Source organism: Pinus tabuliformis, chromosome Q (genome assembly GCF_031772625.1).
Source record: "Pinus tabuliformis cultivar Carrire ecotype Pingquan chromosome Q, CPIR1, whole genome shotgun sequence".
In the NCBI taxonomy this organism is placed as follows: domain Eukaryota; kingdom Viridiplantae; phylum Streptophyta; class Pinopsida; order Pinales; family Pinaceae; genus Pinus; species Pinus tabuliformis.
Window position 1 is genome coordinate 562869531 of NC_142296.1, and position 15386 is coordinate 562884916.

A 15386-nucleotide genomic window follows, 5' to 3' on the forward strand; every position below is an offset into this window, starting at 1 on the left:
CCTAAAGGACAAAAAGAAGGCCATATGGCCTCAATTTCCTGTAGCTTGTGGGGCCTTCTCATTGTTCGATGTAGGACACGCTTTCACCGAAGTGGAGAATGTGACGTGTCTACAATTATTTAAATTCCCAGCAAGGCCATTTGACCCAAATAATGTTGCCCAAGATTTCACAACGAACGTCAAAATAAAAGTATTCGCTGGAAAGAAAGATTTGTTTGATTATTTGTTTCAGAGTAGAAGTTCACTCCAAGAAATTTTACGGGAAGCTCGGTCGAGGTTGTCTCCAAATGACCTCCAAAGATTCATGTTATACAGGGAAAGAAGGCTGGCCAGTATTCCTCTAGAGAAGCTACGACTGCCTGCTAGAGAGCCAACTCCAAGCATTAGCCTCAGTGAAGACTCTAGCACTTCCAGATCTAAATCCAACGCTGCGCAAGGAGTACCTGAGCATCCTAAAGAGTCTGGATACGACCAAGGAAAAAACGAAGAAACAACTAAAGATACAGCTCAGTCAAGTGCAATGTCTCAACAGCAAGTTATCGCCTCCCCGCCAAGAGATGTCCCCCCTCCTGTCATCGAAGCACCACTCGTCACAACAGAACTGGACAAAGAATGGGAAACCTTCAATGAATTGATCAGTCTTGAAGGCCAAACCCCAAAAACACCTGTGAACAATGCACAGGTGGTGCAAGAAGTGGTTTCGACCATAGTCAGCAGTGTCACAGAAGCAGAACACATTCCTATCGCTCCACCTTCTGAGCTTCTACTTAATGTAGAAGAAATTCCCCCACTGGATGTATTCTATAGTCCCCAACACAAAGCAGTTGTAAGGAGACAGAGGAAGAAAAGAAAACTAGAAAATACACTGTCACAAGATGCTGAACATTTGGACGTCTTATGGAAAGACCCCAACAATAACCCGACTGAAAATCTCACTAAGTTGTCTTAGATCGCAGGAGCATATGCTTCTGCAACTATTGACAAGTCGTCGGAAGTTCAGCAATTATTGAAAGAACAAGAAGATCAGATACAACTGTTACAACGACAGTTGCAACAAGCCAATGCTAATATTGAAGCTTCCAAGCAGCTCGAGAAGCTGCAGGAAGACTTTCAGCAGATGCAGATAGGCTATCAAAGAAGTCTAGACGAGAAAGGAAAACAATTGCATACTTTACAGGAAATGCATAAAGATGAGCCTAAGCTGGCAGATTTTATTTCAGAATCTATTGGCTTGAATGAGCAACTACTGCAGCAACAGGAAGAATTGGGACGTAAAATATCACAGTGGAGTCACTATTGCGAGCTAAGCGATAAAATCACCAATCAAGTGGTAGACTTGTGGAGTGACTATGATCAGAGTGACAGAAGGGTGACAGAATACTTAACTTGGCAGGATGATGACGAGGGGAAAAGAGCAGGTGCACCCAGGATAAACGAAAATCATAAAGAATTTCTCTTTAATAAATGGGACGATCAAATCAGGGAGGCGGAGCGAGCAGCGGAAACAGCGGCTACACAGGAAAGCATTCTTATCGACTGTGTAAATGAGAATTGACACAGGGCCAATTTAATCGCAGAGACCACCCCGGGGTACCTACCAAATAAGTTACAACTGGAAGCAGAATGGAAGCAAAAAGCGCAGGCAAATGGGAGAGCAATCCAAGCATTAGACGGGTTGAATTGGGAATGTTACTCGACATACTTGGTCAAGCCACACAACCAATGGATGATGGTGAAATGCATCACAAACGCGGCCGAAAAAGTAGTGTCAGCTCTCATAGATGCTGTTTTCGCAGCCCAGCTCAGCGCAGAAATCAGTCAGCCGACTCTCCTCAAGCCCATGTTGAACACTTGCAACTTTAAGGACCAAGTTCAGAAGTAGCCTTATTTAGAATGTTGTTTTTTCTTTTAACTAGATTAGAAAAAGGACGGTCATTTGAAAACCGCATCCTAAATTTTGTAAAAATACTATTATTAGAATTAGGAAGTAGTATTTTAACCCTTCTCATTGCATTTGGAGAGGGGTCCAGAAATTTGTCAAAAACTTGTCCTCGGAACATGCACTTCTGCACCCTCAGAGGAGGTTTTGATGAATGGATGGATCGAGATTTATTAATGTTTGCATTTTAATGTCTGCTACTGATGTTGCACTTTTGTACTCTTAGTAGATGTTAGAACAAGTAGAGATAAATCGTTTTTGCTTGAAGTTTATGGGTAGGATTAGTCATAAATGGTACTTTTATCTCTTGACCATTTCTGCTCATATTCTTAAAGTGATATGCAGTTTTCAGTTGTTTATATGTTAATGCATGAATGTGTGGGTTACCATTTGGCACTTCTGTGCGGTGGAGTCATTTATTTGTGTTTGATATATGAATTACTTATTATGCGATATGTTGTTCACAACTGTTTTGCTTAACTTTTTATGCAGAGTGGTTTATCTTAATTGATTTCTATTCTTATGATAGCTGAATGATCTTTATTACCAGTTATTGTTCGAAATCTCTTTAGATCGCATAATAGAAGAAATACACCCCGGGTTAGCGTAGATTAGATGTGTTGTTTCTCATTAGATTACAATAGCATAGAGTTAGTTTAAAAGTTTGAATTAAATTAGGTTTAAATACTCCTAGATCAGCATCATCCAACTCTACACACACACACACCCTTAGATTGGGAAACTGGTCCCATTATCCCCAGTCGGACCCGCTATACCAAACGGATAAGGAGCTGCCAACCAAGGTCCGGACCGGGTGGGTATCCCCCTTGTTGTCGACCCGATTTTTGGGGCTTCAACAGAATGAAACCCACTCAGCACACTTCGTGTTTTTCTTAGAGAACAGGTGCGCCACACATTATTAATAAAAGTGTATCAGCTGATTAAATACTGTAGTTCTAAAAAATCCTGTGTAACATCATATAACGAATCTGAAAAATGAAGTGCATATGTGCTACAATTTATACAACAACAATAATAAATCCACCCTTAACATAAATAAAATCAATTAATCTACTACTGCTGCAATCTTTGCTAAAGAGGAGGGCCCTTCTTCCCTAGCAAGGTGCAGGGATAGAACGAAAATTAGTCAAAAACTCAACGTGAGATCTGTGTAAACATCACCATATGTGTTTTGTATTAAAAAATAACTGAAAGTACAAGATAAAAATGTCAATATTGTTCCTGTGTTTCCATCCCCTTTTATGGGACTGAACCCTTTTTATGAAGTTTTACAAGCCCCAAAAATTAGGGAACAGATCAGTCATGAGAATTTCACGATTCTCATGCTGATCAATATTAAGAGTAAAATAGAAATCGTTACAAACAGTTTCCAAATAAAAGACCTATGAAAGTTACACCATCTTCTAAAATCATAACTGCTCAGATCCTTTAACCTCCAGTAGATAATTTCATGATTCTCAACAACTCTCCTTTAAGATAACAACCATGGTCCTTGGAAGTTACGATGTAACAGCATCCTCACGGTGTAACAACAAATTCGAGGTGTAACAGCAAGTAACAACAGTAGTTGTTCATCCCTTAGTCCTTAGTATATGGGAAACACTTGAAAGAAAAATAACCAGAAGACCTCTTCCACAATTACCCTAGTTAGTCATCCCAAAAAGACATCACTTCATTCGATATTTAACAGAAAATGGAAAAATAATATGTTGGAGAAAAGATTGCTCTTATAACCAGGGAAAGTGGCATTTGTGACATAAAGTTCATAGGTTTAAAGAGAGAAAATGATCAAAAATAGGGAAAGAGGTGTCTAAGATATTCTTAAAAACTACACCCAACATCTCCCCCCAACTGAAGCCATTGCATATCCTCATGCAGAATCTTCAAGTACCGCTATCGTATCGTCGATGTAAGTCTGTCAAATTATAAGCACCAGCAATATCTTCGTTAACTAATCTGTAACCCTGAGTAGCCATCAACTGATGTGGCCATGATTCATCTTCATAATCCCACAATTGATAATGGGGTTGATAGTCTTCGACCGGAAGCCAGATCAAGGGATACTTAAGTTTAAGTCCTATCCAGAAATCTCCCATTTTTTCACAATTTAGGCATACTCTTGGACTCGTGTAACAACAACCACAAAATTAGAAAACCCAAAAGGATCACTCTCCTGCAGACTTGCACTACCAGCCTCTATACATTTCAAGCATACAGTCAATGTTCAGATTTTCAATTGTGTAAATATGTTGAGGAAAAATCCGGTAATCCTCATTCTATAGAGGGCTAATTGTTTCACCATATTAAGAGTACTAAGAAACCTTCTAAACTCTTGCCTCATTTCAGTGGCCGTGCCTAGTTCTACTCTTATCCACAAAGCCACCTTTTCCTCATTTGCGTCAAATGACTTCATGGCAAGATGTCACTCCACTTGATTTCTCATAAAGGAGATGAAGGAGCGCAATTGCAAGTCCCCCATATAGGAGAATATATGTACAATCATGTGCATGCTAGCATATTCACAAATCATGTTATGTAGAAAAATCTCACACAAAAAGCTTTGCTCGTCAAAATCACATGTGCGAAAAACATCTAAGAAAGTTCAGGAAGACTTACCTAATAGGGTTTATTATCATAGACAACTTTTAACTAACAAGAAAGATAAAATCTCTCCCATAGAAAGATTAGATAAGATGGGGAAGGCCTTCTGCACCCTAAAACGTTGAGGGTGAGTCTATACAGTTTACTTTTGTCATTTGCTAATTCCTCAACCTTTTGTTGTAGTTGTTGCATCTATACTTCCTTCTCCTTCTTAGTTTTATTTCTTTCCCACTTTCTCCATTCTTCCGTCAACCTCATCTTGGCCCAATGTTCTTTCAGAGTATATATGAATTTTTGATGTTCCTCCAGAGAAATCACTCCCTTTTGCAAAGAGAGTGTCAACTGCTTCCATTTCTGTAACTTTGATATCAGCAAAAGCTCCTCTGAACACCACCCTGCCTCAGGATCTCGTATTATCTCGCATGAAACATTGGTAGGGGGTGTGACAGCATCTCATGATTCAATTTATTCTTCTTCATCTATTGGTTCTTGTGTAATAGCAGCTTCATCAGCAGGTTCTTGTGGATCAACTCTTACCTCTTCTTCCTAAGGAACCTCTGCCTCAACCGCTAGTTCTTGTGTAACAATAGCATTGTCGACAGGTTCTTGTCTTTCAGTTTCCAGGTCAAATGTTGTGGGATGCTCCGTTTCAGTTGTTGATTCTTGTGTAACATCATTGTCGTCAACGGGTTCTTATGTAATAGCCTCCCAAGGTTCTGTTTGGGTTTCTTCCGAGATGGTACTTGCAGCACAGAGTTTATACCATGTTGCTGCCAAATTCTTAACACATGTTGTACATACAAAACCTGGTGTAGTTTATGTTCTCGTCTTGTCAACGGCCTCCGCAAGAGTATCAATTCCTGGAACCCTTGTTTCCACTTTATTACCCTCTATTTGTTGCCTTAATTCTTTATTTTATTTTTCTAACTCTTTAATTTTTCACAGTAGGGTTTGGGTCTCGTTCTTACCTAGTGAAGGAACCTCTTCTTGCTTGACATGTTCCTCTTTCTTTTGCTTCCTTGTGTCTTCATGCTCGCTTGACCTCTTTTTGGATGGAGGCGGGGGTTGTGGTTGGGTGCTAACTTTGACCCTCCCTTTTGGTGTTCTGCCACCTATTGGATTTTCTCATGACCTTTTCTTAATTTTGCTTCCATAGGGATGCCCTTTCTCCTCAGCTACCCCATATTCTTTCAAAGCGTTACTGGGGGTTTTGACTTGTTTCTAGCGTGAAGTCCTTATATTTTTACTCATGAAATCTTCTCATCTCCATCCTTGGCACTCTAGGGCCTCCATTATGATTAGTTTTATAAGGCCTTCATTGGTGACACAACTTTCTGAATGGGAAGCAACCTTCACAACAACAGACATATGCTTCAAATTATCCAACAAGAAGTAAGGAAGGTTAATTAATTGCATGTGTCGGAGATGATTTAATAGTGGAAAATGATATTTAAACATTATCTTCACCCGACCTTCACATGTAATATACTTAATGATGAATAAAGTAACATCACCCCATGGCTGAGGAAGCGATAGTCAGTCAATTCCCCTACCCTTCTTAACCTATTGTTCCTGCCCTTGCAGAAATTCAGCTTTGAGGGAAAGGTCATTGATTTTCTAGTTAAACCATATATTTCCTTCAGGTTGCAATGTTGATACTCTGGAAATTACTTCCTCGGTGACTTCCAAATTCAACCCTCTAACCTTCGTTTGATTCCTGCTCAAATTCTTAGCAAACACCAGGGCAACAGTTTCTTCTAACCCTTTGAGTCGTTCGAAAAATTTGAACCACCTCACTTCTTTGAAAATACGACATGCCTCTGGGAAATTCTCCAATGCCTTTGTGGAATTAGGCTTGTGCCTTACCACTTCTCCCCCCATCTCTGCTTTAGACAATACCCTCTATGTTTTGTCTACTTTCTCTCTGAGAATTCTATGAAATGAAGATGCAGTGCTTCGTTTGGGAAAGAAATCGGGGCAATAAAGGCAGATATGTCAGATCAGGGGGTCATATGATATGTTTTATTGTCTCATTATTCATCCGGGGTCGTGGAAATTTTTCTTAAATGTAATTTAAACCAATGGCATGATTGGCATAAAAATATGATAATGGTTGCAGGATTTGTTAATGATTACAAGGTCTATCACTTTAAGTCTGGTTAAATTACGAATCACAAATTGATTCACCCTCCCCCAATTTTTAATGCAACAGTCGTCCTAGGTCGTCAAACAGAGCATCATATTAATTTCCATAATTGTTAAATAAAGAAAAAGAAATATACCTTTTGAATGACTTACCGGCAGTGATGTGGCGGAAAAGTACTTGTGATGTGATTGATTTTGGCGGTTGTGTACTGGTTATGTCATTTATTCTAGTGGCAGAATACTGGTGATATCATTTATTGAAGCGGACAATTGTGCCCAATTTGTTGCTGCAAATTGTTAATTGTTATAGGTGTAACAACAAATGTAATCGCTAATACTACTCTTTACAACAAAACTCTTATTTACAATACTTTTAAGGGTACTTTAAAAACTTTTAAAAAGAAGGAAAAAACTTAAGCTTGTAACAACATAGGATAAAATATATGAAATAAATTATGTTGTTACAGGGAAAAAAACGTGTAACAGCTGCCACATAATGGTTTTCAATTATTACCATTATCTGCCTGCGCCCCCATAAGAGGTTTTCACGGGCATATTTTTTTAGTTATATATATATATATATTTTTTTATTATTTTTTTTTATATTTTGGTGTATCAGCCGCCAACAAAAGTTGGTTTTCAGCTGTTACACTTATTGAAGATTAAAAATTTGGCAGCGCAAGAGAATTTCCCCTGCCCCTGTAATTTGAAGGTCAGATTCCAAGACAATGTTGACAAATGAATCCCTTGAAGTTGGTTTATGATATAACCGAAGATGATGCCCATTAGAAAGTAATGGTGTCCTAGCACTGTCGATGGTGACTAAATTCATAGTCCCATTGTCAAAGATTGTATCAACTTCATAAGGACCTAGCCATCTGGTGCAGAGCTTCCCTTTGAAATCCTTGAATCATGAATCATATAGTAGAGCCCAATCTCCTTTTTGAAACACCTTATTTTTTATGAATTTGTCATGCCACTTAGCCCTCTGTTGCTGGATGATATATGTTTGTTGAATGGAAGCCAACCTCTTCTCATCAAGTTCATTTAGCTGATTTAACCATTGTTTTTGTGTTGTAGCCAAATCTAGGTTCACTTGTAGTGTTGTTCTGAGTGTCTTTATTTCGAACTCTATGGGAAATAAATGATTTTTACCATACACTAATTTGTATGGTGATAATATTGTAGTGTTCCTCCATGTAGTCTTGTATGCCCACAGTGCCTCTGGAAGTTTATCAGCCCAGTTCCTCTGGTGGTTGGCCACAATCTTGGTAAGAATTCCCTCAATGACCTTATTGGTGCTTTCCACTTGGCCATTTTCCTGTGGATGATAAGGTGAAGTAATCCTATGACAAATTTTGTATTTCTCAACTAGCTTCTAGATCAAATGAGATGTGAATTATTGTCCTCATTCTGTCACTATCTCTCGAGGTATCCCAAAGTGAACAAAAATGTCTTTAAACAAAAATTCTGAAATAACGTGTTATGTGGCTCTAGTTAGCAGCTTTACTTCAACCCATTTTGTGAAATAATCTTTGCAAACCAAGATGTAGGACTTTTGCTAAGATGAAGGATTAATTGGCCCTATAAATTCCAAGGCCCACTTCTCAAATGGCTCTAAAAATATATGAGGGTGTAATGGTATCTCATCTGACTGGAGCGGTTGGCCCATTCTCTGACAAGTGTCACATCCCTTCATAAATTTCTTTGCATCCTGAAGTATAATGGGCCAATAGTATCCTATTGATATCACTTTATACCCTGTCCTTTTATCTGCAAAGTGCCCCCACAAGGCTCTTCATGACAAGGTTTAAGGATATCAAATATTTCGTCCTCCCTCACACAATGCATGATCTGATGATCCAGCCCAGTGTGATAGAGATATCCTTCGATCCAATAATATTTGTATCTGATTGAAACTAGTAAACCCGTCTAGAAATGAAAAGAATTTCTTTCTAGACAAGGTATCAAGGACCTGCTCTATGAATGGCAAAGGGAAATGGTCTTATTGGGTGGCTTTGTTAAGTTCTCTATAGTCTACATAGACTCTCCACTTTCCATTCTTTTTAGGGATGATGACAAGTGGGGATACCCATTGACTATCAAAAATTGGATAGATAGAGTTGGCATTTAGGATATTTTACAATTCTTCTTTTACTACCTCCTTAAGTGTTGGGTTCATACGTCATTGTGGTTACCTAACTGAATTTCAACCCTCTTTTAAATAGATATGGTGAGTGCACAAGCTAAGATGAATTCCTTTCATTTCTATGTAATCCCACTCAAATGCCTTTTTATACTTCTATAATTGTTGTAACAGCCTTTTTTTTCTCAGAAGTCAGGTTCAGATTAACATTCAGATTTTTTCCTTGTCCTATTTCAACCGGGTTGCTCTTGATGTTTGGAGTGGTCTTCATATGTTCAAGGCTCAATTCTTCCACAACATCCTCCTCCTCTGAGTCCTCAATAGAAGTAACAGAAAGAGGATTACTGATAAAACCATTTATAATATCATCTTTTGTCTCATATTTAGAGTATTGGGCTTTATCGAGGGTAAGAAGTGGTTTGGAGTTATCTGATTCGGGTTCGACTTCATCCCATAAGGGATTTCCCAAATACTTACTTGGTTTTGTAGGGGGATAAAGGTTCAGGTTCTTCGTAGTCTAGCTATCTGAAATCGTCATAAAGTCCGACCTACAACCTATAAATGCATCCACAGTGGCCAACCGGGGCCTTCCCAAAATCAGGGGATGCCCCCTAAATTTGATTTGGTTTGCAAAATAAGAAATTTTGTTGGATACTTCTAGGAATCCACCGTAATAACTATGTCTTCTAACATCCCTTCGGATTTAACACGGGACCTGTCTGATAATTCTAGTACTATAGGTGTTTGTCTCAGCCCGTGCAATCCTAGGGTGGTAAAGACTTCTTTATTCATTACGTTGATTGTTGCCCCTAAATCAATTAATGTATTTGGGATGGGCATATCATCAATATAAATAGTAACTATAAGATTCCCTAGATATTTATATTTATTCAAAGGAGACTGACTAGTCATTAACTTTGATAATTTCCCCTTTACATGGATTGTGACAAGGTCCTTAGGCTTTCTTCCAGGTTTTATAAAATACAGGTCCCTTACTATTTTTGCATAGATGGGAACATCCTCGATAGCTTGCAGTAGGGGAATCCTTATGTGTAGATGTTTTAACTCTATGAGAAAATCAGATTCAGGTTGTGAAATCATCCTAGTTTATGATAATATTTGCAGATATGGGGGGTCCTTAGTTACTATAACAGTTGGGTTGGCTGATACAGATGTACCAGCATTATTTGGGTTAGTCGTTACCGGTGTAGTAGCATCACCTTGACATGTTGTAGTATTTCTATTAGAATCCACAGGACCATCCTTAGGAGATTCACATTCTTCTTTAGTAATAACAGGAGAGGTTTTTACTACTTTTCCTGATCATAGATGAATTTCATTGCATTCAATTGGAGTAATGTAGTAGGTTTGGAAGGAAGCGAGAGCTTCTATATCCCGGGTTGCCTTATTATTTAGATTAGGGTTAGGTTTTACAGGTAATTTGGGTCGTATGGGAGGTGTAGCAGCAAGTGTCGAAAGAGGTGGCAGTTTCAATTGTTGTTGCATTGGTAATGCAGGAGGGGTTGGACCTAAGGAATTTCCTCTTCAATTTTGGGGCCAAGGATATGGTTGAGATGGAGGGTATTGGAAAGGTGGAGAGGGAGACCATTGGTATGGTGAAGTAAATTGAGCTGGAGGAGGAGAGTAATACTACCATGGAAATTGTTGAGCATTATATACAACATTCCATGGATTAAAAGAAAAATCTTGAGACATACCTGGTGGTCGTGGCTGTCAAGACTTCCTAGACCCAATAAAGAGAGAGGACTAAACTTCCTCAATTGATTTCTTGAGCATTGTTTTTAGTCTGGGAAGCTCTGGGCAGTATCCAGTAGAATGCTCCATATCACAAATACTATACAAGCTGTTGTTGTTGAATCTACATTCCCACAAGGAATGTTTCTCTTTACATTTCAAGCAGAACATAGCCAAAACTTTATCGGCTTCATCCTGTGCATTTTTAATTTTCGTTGTTCTTAGTTGGGTAGATAAGGTACTGAGGAGATCATTCTTAATATTTTTCAAACAGGTTTCTAATCTTGGCTCTGGTCACACCTCCATTTGCATATTTTTTTATTCTAACAGAGGCATCTCATACCATACTTCTTCCTCATGATGATCCTCTCGAACATATTAATCAAAGTTTTATTATCTCTTCAAATGATTCCTAAGTTATATCTCCCTTCCCCAATAGAGTCAGCGTATTGAGGCAGTCATCTCTCATCCCTCTTATGAATATAGTTTTCAAGATTTCGGGATCCAAATCATAATTTTTAGATCTCTGTAGATTATAGTGGAAGTGTTCCACATAATCCCCCAGGATTTATTCTTCCTTCTGTGTCATCCTAAATATTTCTTCCCTCAATTCCCTCGTCTAACAATAGTCCTGATATTTTGATAGTCATCTCTCCCCATGTCTAAATAGTAGCAGATCCCATTCCCATGAACCATCTTAATGTTGCTCCCTTTAGAGTAGTTAGGAAAAATTTCAACTTTTGAGCATCCAAAGTATAATCATAGCTCCTACACAGAACATCAAATTCAATCAAAAAAGTACCAGGATCTTCTACAGTCGATCCTTGAAAATATGGAAGGGTTGATAAAGGAATGTTTTTCAAGGGAGCTTTGCCCCTTATATCACTTATTGGAAATTCAAAGGTGGTAACAGTGGCATATGTCCTATCATTATTATTGTTATTGTTGTCTCCCATTGTAGATTATCTTTATTATTGTTTTGATGAGTCTCCTCCCAAACACTGTTTAGGTTGTTCTAGGGATGGTTGTTTTACTGCACTGCCTGAATCTGGGTATTCTTCCAATTCTAGCTCTTGGTGCTTCCCACTGGTTTCCCATTTGCCTTCGAATCCAAAGTCTTGGCCACTAGTTTCTCCCTGTTGTTCTCGAATTGAATCTACAGTTTTGGGAGTATGTATACTATTTTGAGGGTGATGAGGTCTTAAGATGGAGGAACCAGACACTTTTGACCTTCATATAGGGCTAACAGATTTTTGTGGTCCTGTTTTTTTTATATCTCTTTGTGAATTTGATTGTTCTCTCTCTGATTTTGAGATTAATTCCCGAATGAATGTTTTCCTCCCTAAATCGGTGCTTTCCTTGTTCCTTTTATGACTAGTTTTTCTTGTAGATTTATTACAGTTATTATGTTTCGTGTCTCTTTTATTCATACACCCTACACATGACCCTATGTGTAATTATTTCACACTCCAAGTGCCTCAGTTTTTACAATGGTGAGCCCACTCAAGTATGTTAGAGCGATGCGCAAGTTCTTACCTCTCATCTTACCGCCCAACGTCTGTAAGACTCAAGACACTTCTAAAAAGAAAATTAAAAAGTTTTTACACACCCTAAGTGTTCTAATGATCATAGTGGTGAGCCTGCTCAGGTGTGTTAGAATGATGTGCATGCTCTTACCTCTCGTCTTACCACCCAACTCATGTGCACTAGAAACACTATCCTGACAAAAACACGCTCGCCGATTGTATCGTCAACTTACTTCCCGGGAAACGGCACAAAAATTTTCAGATGATTTAATCACTTTTTAATTTGACTAAACCATAATCATTTAATTGTCAACCAGGGTAAGTATTTTTATTTCAAAGGTGTTTGCACTATCTGTGCTGATACATAACAGCCAAGGAAAGAAATGAAAGAAATGTCATTGAACACAATTACAGAACTTAAAGCACTCATGCAGAAATTAAAAAGACATTCTACAGGAATGAAACCCACTCATCACACTTCGTGTTTTTCTCAGAGAACAGGTGTGCCACACATTATTAATAAAAATGTATCAGCTAATTAAACATTGTAGTTCTAGCCAATCCTTTGTAACAACATATAACAAATCTGAAAACAGAAGTGCATTTGTGCTACAATTTATACAACGACAATAATAAATCCACACTTAATAGAAACAAAATGAATTAATCTACTCCTTTTTGAAAACTACTTAAAAAATCAACACGAGATTTGTGTAAACATCACTAGATGTGTTTTGTATTAGAAAATGACTAAAAGTTACAAGATCAAAATGATGATATTGTTCATGTGTTTCCATCCCCTTTTATGTGACCGAACCCTTTTTATAAAGTTTTACAATCCCCAAACATTAGTGAACAGATCAGTGATGAGAATCTCACGATTCTCATGTTGACCAATATTAAGAGTAAAATAGAAATCGTTACAAAAAGTTTCGAAATAAAACACCTATCAAAACACCATATTCTACAATCATAACCACTTAGATCCTTTAAATGCCTGTAGATAAATTCGTGATTCTCAACAATTGTCCTTTAAGATAACAACCACGATCCTTGGCAGTTGTTGTGTAACAGCATCCTCATGGTGCAACAACAACTTCAAGGTGTAACAACAAATCTTCAAAGTGTAACAACAATTAACAGTAGTAGTTTTTCATACCTTAGTCCTTATTATATGGGCAATACCTAAAAGAAAAATAACCATAAGACCTCTTCCACAATTACCCTGGTTAGTCATCCCAAAAAGACATCACTTCATTCGATATTTAACAGAAAATGGAAAAATAATATGTTGGAGAAAATATTGCTCTTACAACCAAGGAAAGTGGCATTTTTTACATAAAGTTCATAGGTTTAAAGAGAGAAAATGATCAAATATAGGGAAAGAGGTGTCTAAGATATGCTTAAAAATTGCACCCAACAGGCGCGACATTTAGAAACAGGAGGATGAGGCTTACTGGTCTAAATTGCACAAGGAATGATTACATCTTCATGGCACGTGATTAAAATTTAATCGGATAGTGTTTCACCTTTATTCTTACACTCTGTGCTTGGAATTTCATTTTTTATCATGCCCCTATGCACTAGAGGTATAGTAAGAGCCCAACATATCCATTGTCACGCACTAGCGCGATGATTCTTGGCATATTTCTTGGTGTAACACTTTTTAATAATGCACTTACTTTATAAGCCTACATTGTGGCATTTGATATACCTTCTCCTCAGCGCATTCATTTATTGTCCTTTTCAGTTCATTTTCATAATGTTTGACATGCATTGTTATGAAACCAGCTCACAAAAAGATAGAAAAGAGAGATCGACGCCTTAGAATTCAGCCTCTTCAAGGGGGCAACCTCCTTTACATTACACAAATGAACAATTCTTGGATGATTCAAATGACAAAACCTCCTTTCTATATATAGGAGTCTAAGGAGTCACAATATAACCTAGCCGACCTAACAATAATAATATAAAGCCACAAAAATAACAATAGAGGGATTCTATCGGGCACAGTAATAACAATATGGGGACAATAGGGGCACAACAATATTAATAAGGGATACAACTACAATAGTAATGGGGTAATCACTAGTATTATAGGGACCCAACATGCCCCTCTCCTTCAAAAAAGTGTTGTCCTCAACGCTTGAGTAGTTTTGGATGCTTTTGTATAAAATTCTCACCCTCCCATGCCCAATCTTCAACGGATAAGTTCGTCCACTTGATAAGATACTTCGAAATTGATCGATTTTGTAACTGTCGAGTTCCTGTTTCTGTGACTGCTTCTGGTTCCAATATAATTTTTCCTTCCTCGTCAAGTTCTGGCAATATTGTTTGAACTGGGAGCTTGTCACCTATAACCTTCTTTAACATGAAACATGGAAAACTAGGTGCAATCGAGAAGCTGCAAGAAGCTCCAATTTGTATGCCATACTACCAATCTTTTACAACACCTTGTACGGACCATAATACTTTGGTGATAATTTATTATGCTTCTTAGCTTGCTTGAGGTACATTTGCTTATATGGTTGTAGCCATAGGAATACCCAATCACCTACATCAAAACTTCTTTCGCTGCGATGTTGATCCGCCTGTTGTTTCATTCTATTCTGTGCCAACACGAGGTTATCCTTTAAGAGTTGGAGGACTTGTTGTTGATGTTCGATGTGATGTTCCACTGCTTGAACCTTAGAATTTTCTCTTAAATTTGATGTGATGGATGGTGGCTGATATCCATAAAGTGCCATAAATGGGGTCATTTTTATTGCTGTTTGGAAGGAAGTGTTATACCACCATTCAGCTAGAGGCAACCATTTGACCCATTGTGTCTGTTTATCAGATACAAAGCAACGAAGATATCCTTCCAAACATTTGTTTACTATCTCAGTTTTCCCATCAGATTGAGGATGATAAGATGAGCTATGAGCTAACTGAGTACCAAGACAAGAAAATAATTCTGTCCAAAAATTTCCAGTGAAAATGGGATCTCTGTCACTTACAATAATCTTTGGGTTTCCATGTAGCTTTTGAATTGTTTCCATAAATGCAGTAGAAACTGTACTAGCTTTAAATGGATGTGATAATGCACAAAAGTGTGCATACTTGGTAAGTCTGTCAACTACCACCATGATCACACTCTTTCCCTCAGACTTGGGTAAACCTGTGATAAAATCCATTGAAACCTCCTCCCAACATTGGCTTGGAATGGATAAAGGTTGTAATAGACCCGGTGTCTTAATTGTTTCAACTTTAT